At 41.8% G+C, this 6,050-nt stretch overlaps 1 protein-coding gene across 1 annotated transcript in view; it reads left to right on the top strand.

The window, feature by feature from the left end:
• Nucleotides 1–1,537: 1,537 nt before the first annotated feature.
• The window catches only part of myo9ab (myosin IXAb), a 104,149-nt gene continuing 99,636 nt past the window's right edge, over nucleotides 1,538–6,050 (top strand). The window contains exon 1 of the mRNA XM_067379913.1: nucleotides 1,538–1,782. The gene's annotated coding sequence lies outside the window, so the exon portion shown is untranslated. The remainder of the gene's footprint in view (nucleotides 1,783–6,050) is intronic.

Raw genomic sequence — 6,050 nt, 5'->3', positions numbered from 1 at the left:
TAAATGTTGTTAAACACTTCTCTGCTTTAGTGTGTGGTGTGGGTTTGTCGTTCTCTGCAGTGTTTTATTGGATCCATAAAGTCTAATGTGGCCGCAGTGCTGAAATATCCCAACACAGCATGGAACTTGCTTATAACATGGAAAATATCACCAGGCCCAGATGACCAGCGCCAGGGAATCTCTGTCAGCCTTGTTTGGGATTCTTTCACTTTTCCCAGTTTTATTAGTTATTTTTCTGTCAGTGAATCAATGAATCGTGTTGCTGTTTGATCATAAACAACATCTGCAAAGATATGACGCTCAAAGTTTAATGCAAAGGGAGATATTTTCTTTTACAGAAATTGCTTTTTAAATGGCTGGTAGGAACTACAATTCTTCCTGGGTTTGTGACATCACAAAACCTAAAATTTACATAAACCCCGCCCCTGAGAACACTCAACAAAGGGGGCGGGGCCATGTTGGGCTGCTTTAGAGAAGAGGAAGAGTTGTTGTAGTCGAGTGTTGTTCATTTTACGCCGGACTGCTTCACAAACGAGGGTCAATTCAACACAAAAGATGAACATGACGGCACATGCTAGTGGATGAGTTGAATCAACTCCACAGCAACTACATCAATTTATCCACTAACCATTCAGAAACGTCTAAAAGTTGTAACTTCTTCCTGAGTCTCTCCATCAGTGTCGACTCCGGTTTGAACAATGTAAGGATGAACACTTTCCTCATTTTGGCTGCGTGAGATTTTCCAGCTTTGTTGTTGTTGAGCTGTTAAAGCTCCGCCCTCTTCTGGAAAGGGGGCGGGAGCAGCAGCTCATTTGCATTTAAAGGGACACACAAAAAAACGGCGTGTTTTTGCTCACACCCAAATAGAGGCAAATTTGACAAGCTATAATAAATGATCTGTGGGGGATTTTGAGCTGAAACTTCCTGGGGACACCAGAGACTTATATTACATCTTGTGAAAGAGGCATTATAGGTCTCTTTTTAAATTGTTTGTTGACTGCATTCTTCAGAGATCTGAAATATCATGTCAAATCACTTCTGCTTTCTAAATGTGTGGGGTTGAGGAACATTACACTCTTTGGTCTGTCCAGATAAAATACAGTTGTGTTGTTTTGCTCCGTCATGGTCGGCCCCTCATAAACTCTGACCTGTCTCCCAATCTTCCATCTGGTTTCTTTAAAGCACTCCAAGCTAATGACGGTTCTCCTAGAGATCCTGTCAGTCCGGACCTCGTCGACCATCTGATTGCACGGCAGGGGCCTCACTTTGGGTCCTGGAATTCAGACTCCTCGGGGCCACGGGGGGCCTCGTCTAACAAACATGTCTGACTGCCCATCACGTCCACGGGGGTCCGGCCACTGTATGCAACACGTGAGATAGATAGATAGATAGATAGATAGATAGATAGATAGATAGATAGATAGATAGATAGATAGATAGATAGATATTATCAAACACACATCATCATTATCTGACAGAGTTAATACTCTACCACTCGCGCGCGCCCCCGCCCCACACCTCGCGTTCACGTCACCGCACAGTGATTATCTGTCACGGGAACGCGCTTTCATGACCGCGCGCGCATCTACCCAGCGCGATCAAGTGACATTCATGACCGCGCGGCAGCGGAGCTCGGCGTCTCCACTCGCGTTAAACGACAACGGGAGCTTTCAAACGGATTTACAAGCAAAACGAGTATTGATTGAGGCGTGTGTTCACTGACAGAGCCGGAGCGGGGGAATGCAGGAACACCGCGAGCGTCAGTAGAGATAAAACGCTCAGGTAAGACGCGAAACGCGTTTGACGCAGAAATGTGGTTCGTTTTTCTGCTGTTTTCTGTCTCGAATCGATTCTGGATGTGTTTTCATGTCCTGGTTGTGGTTGTTGGGGCTGTCTTTGTTTAGTTGGGTTTCTGGTTGAGTCTGCGTTCATATGAACGATGCAATCCTACAGCAATAAACATATGACACTTATGAATGAGTGCTTCCTCAAATAATGATGTTTCATATATTCACTGCATATGAATATGAATGCCAGTCAACATAAAAACAGTAGACGTACTCGGTAAGCTCAAAATCTTGTGAACTGACTGCATAGACAGCATTCTGGCAATCAATTAGTATCAAAATCTAGTGTGCTGTTTACCAATACAGTATCTATGGGCCTCATACTCTTAAAATCTAGTGATCTTTCTACTTAGACAGCTTTTTTGGCATCATAGAGAGCTGTCTGGATCAGTCAATCCTAGTGCAGTAATGCAGGAGATGTGAACATGAAAGACGATTAGATTAATGCATGTCATTGTCTTTTACATGCATCTAAATATATGCATTGATGTCAGTCTACTTGACACACTCAATAAGCTGCCTGTGTCTCAAAACCAAGTGTGCTGCCTATGCAGACTTCATTTCTGCTACGCATAGTATTAAAATATTGTGATCGGTGATCTAGGCATCGTTTTTGCTCCTCATATTATCAAAATCTAGTGTGCTGTTTTTGCATTTAATGAGCAGTATACTCTTAAAATCTACTGTGCAGTCTACGTAGACCGCATTTGAGGTGTCATAGAAAGCTGCCTGGATAGTGAACTTCCTAGCTAGACATCATTCTGAGCATCATAGTATCAAAAACCTAGTTAGCTGCCTATCTAGATGACATGTTTTGGACATCATGGTATCAAAATCCAGTGAATTGTTTAGCTAGGCAGCATTTATGAGCATTATACCCTTAAAATCTAGTGAGCTTTCTATCTAGACAGCATTTTACAACCCCATAGTTTAAAATCTAGTGTGCTGTCTAGCTAGACCGTATCAACGGGCATTATACTCTTAAAATCTAGTGTGCAGTTTACATCGACAGCATTTTAGGGTGTAATAGAAAGCTGCCTGGATAGTGAACTTCCTAGCTAGACAGCATTCTGAGCATCATAGTCTCAACCTAGTAAGCTGCCTATCTAGATGACATTTTTGGGGCATCATAGTTTAAAAAACCTAGTAAGCTGACTATCTAGAAATCATTTTTTGGAGCTCATAGTATCAAAATCTAGTGTGCTGTTTCATTAGGCAGCATTTATGAGTATTATACCCTTAAAATCTAGTGTGCTTTCTATCTAGACAGCATTTTGTTCATCATAGGCAGGTTACAAGGTTTTGAGACTATCTAGATGGTCATTTTTGGACCTCTAGTGGATTATTTATCTAGACAGCATTTATGGCCATTAAAATATAGTGTGCTTTCTACCATTGTTTGGCATCATAGCCTGCAAACATAGTGTGCTGCCTACTTAGACAGCATTATGGGCGTCATAGTCTCAAAAACCTAGTAAGATGACTATCTAGACATCATTTTTGGACCTCATAGTATCAAAATCTAGTGTGCTGTTTCGTTAGGCAGCATTTATGAGCATTATACCCTTAAAATCTAGTGAGCAGACTACATAGACAGCATTTTGTTCATCATAGTCTCAAAACTAAGTAAGCTGCCTATCTAGACATAATTTTAAAACTCCATAGTTCAAAATCTAGTGTGCTGTTTAGCTAGAAAGCATCTATGGGCATTATACCCTTAAAATCTAGTGAGCAGTCTACAGAGACAGCGTTTTAGGGCATCATAGAAAGTTGCCTGGACAGTCAGCTTCCTAACTAGACAGCATTCTGAGCATCATAGTCTCAAAACCTAGTAAGCTGCCTATCTAGACATTATTTTAAAACTCCATAGTTCAAAATCTAGTGTGCTGTTTAGCTAGACAACATTTATGGGCATTATACTTGTACAATCTAGTGAGCAGTCTACAAAGACAGCATCTAAGGGCATAATAGAAAGCTGCCTGAATAGTGAACTTCTTAGCCTAGACAGCATTCTGAGCATAGAGTCCGTTTTGGGTATCATAGCCTCAAAACCCATTGTAGTGAGCTGCCTACCTAGACTGCCTATATCAAAATCTAGTGAGCAGTCTACATAGACAGCATTTTAGGGCATCATAGAAAGTTGCCTGGACAGTCAGCTTCCTAACTAGACAGCATTCTGAGCATCATAGTCTCAAAACCTAGTAAGCTGCCTATCTAGACATCATTTTAAAACCCCATAGTTCAAAATCTAGTGTGCTGTTTAGCTAGGCATCATTTATGGGCATGATACCCTTAAAATTTAGTGAGCAGTCTGTCCCAAAACCTACTGTAGTGAGCTGAATTCTAGTGTGTTGTTTAGCTAGATGGCATTTACGGGCATTATACTTGTAAAATCTAGTGAGCAGTCTACATAGACAGCATTGTAGGGCATAATAGAAAGCTGCCTGGATAGTTAGCTTTCTAGCTAGACAGCATTCTTAGAGTCATAGTCTCAAATCTAGTAAGCTGCCTATCTAGACATCATTTTAAAATCCCCATAGTTCAAAATCTAGTGTGCTGTTTAGCTAGAAAGCATCTATGGGCATTATACTCGTAAAATCTAGTGAGCAGTCTACATAGACAGCATTTTAGGGCAAAATAGAAAGCTGCCTGGACAGTCAGCTTCCTAACTAGACAGCATTCTAAGCATCATAGTCTCAAAACCTAGTAAGCTGCCTATCTAGACATCATTTTAAAACCCTATAGTTCAAAATCTAGCTAGGCATCATTTATGGGCATGATACCCTTAAAATTTAGTGAGCAGTCTACATAGGGTCTGTCTCAAAACCTACTGTAGTGAGCTGCCTACCTAGACTACCTAGATTTGTATCAAAATCTAGTGTGCTGTTTACCTAGACACATTTATGAGCATCATACTCTTAAAATCTAGTGCGCAGTCTACATAGACTGCATCATAGAAAGCTGCCTGGATAGTTAGCATCCTAGCTAGACCACATTCTGAGTGTCATAGTGGGCTACCTATCTAGACATCATTTTTGGACCTCTCTAGTGGATTATTTACAGTATCTAGACAGCATTTATGGCCATTGTTGGGCGTCATATCCTGATAACATAGTGTGCTGCCTACTTAGACAGCAGTGTGGGTATCATAGAGAGCTGCCTACATAGTGAGCTGCGTTCATAAATGATTTTTATACATCTCCAGATCTTGCTGGCTCAGCACTGACACGTTTGCTCACTGGTTTCTGTGGACGCGAGAGGGTTTGAGATCATGTCGACTAACTAGATGTCATCTTGACGATTTGCCGTTGTTGCGCACCTGACGCTCGGGTAAACACGAATATAATCCATTTTTATTGAGTTAAAGATCTTTCGGAGCCGAAGCGATGGGGGTGTCGAGCTGTGAGCTCTTCATAATTCAAATCCATTAAAGCCGATATGGATTATTCCGTTTCATAACGCCGGCTATGAATAGTGTCCTGGTTGTAAGGGGTTTTATTGCCTTGAGTTTCACTGGAAATGCAAAGCATCATGGGGAGCTGGTAGCGGCGTCAGGCTCTAGTAGAACCGGTTTCTGTGTCAGTTTAGTGTGGGGTTAGTGACGGTTGACAAATGGAGAAGTGTATGAGTGTTGACTTCCAGTTACAGTGTTGATTTGAATGATTGGAATATGAATTCAGTGCCTCACCTCGAATGAACCAATGGCTTCTCCTGCAGTGCCTCATGGGAGATCTTCGGTTAATTCATTAAAGGTCTGAGTTTGGGCCGCTGGCCTTGCAGCTGGTTTGCACACGCTCACATTCCAGCAGGGATGTTTTGGAGGCTGTTTGTGGGAATATGAGTCTCATCACGGTCATCAGAGGAGCGTCTGAGCATCTCTCCTGCACCTGAGCCTCGTGTGTTCAGGACTTCTGCTCGTATCGACACTGACGCTGGGCTTTGATTCGCTCTCGGCGGGATGAAATGATGCAACAAGCTAGAAACCTCCGATTACAGTCCTCACGCTTCTGCAGGCCTGCAGTACAGGGTTTGCTGAGGATCATGGGAGTTTATATTATAGGGGGAGATGGTAAAATCTTGTATGAGTGAGTTAATATTAAGTTAATGGTGTATATGTAAATATATATCACATAATCATGTAGTAATGGCTGTTATTAGATGATCTGGTGCGTAAACTGCTTCCCAAATGAAAGATACTTTGTT

This window comes from Chanodichthys erythropterus, chromosome 24 (genome assembly GCF_024489055.1).
Source record: "Chanodichthys erythropterus isolate Z2021 chromosome 24, ASM2448905v1, whole genome shotgun sequence".
NCBI classification, from domain to species: domain Eukaryota; kingdom Metazoa; phylum Chordata; class Actinopteri; order Cypriniformes; family Xenocyprididae; genus Chanodichthys; species Chanodichthys erythropterus.
Note: the sequence above shows the minus strand (reverse complement) of the source record. Positions and strands in the feature narration are given on the sequence as shown.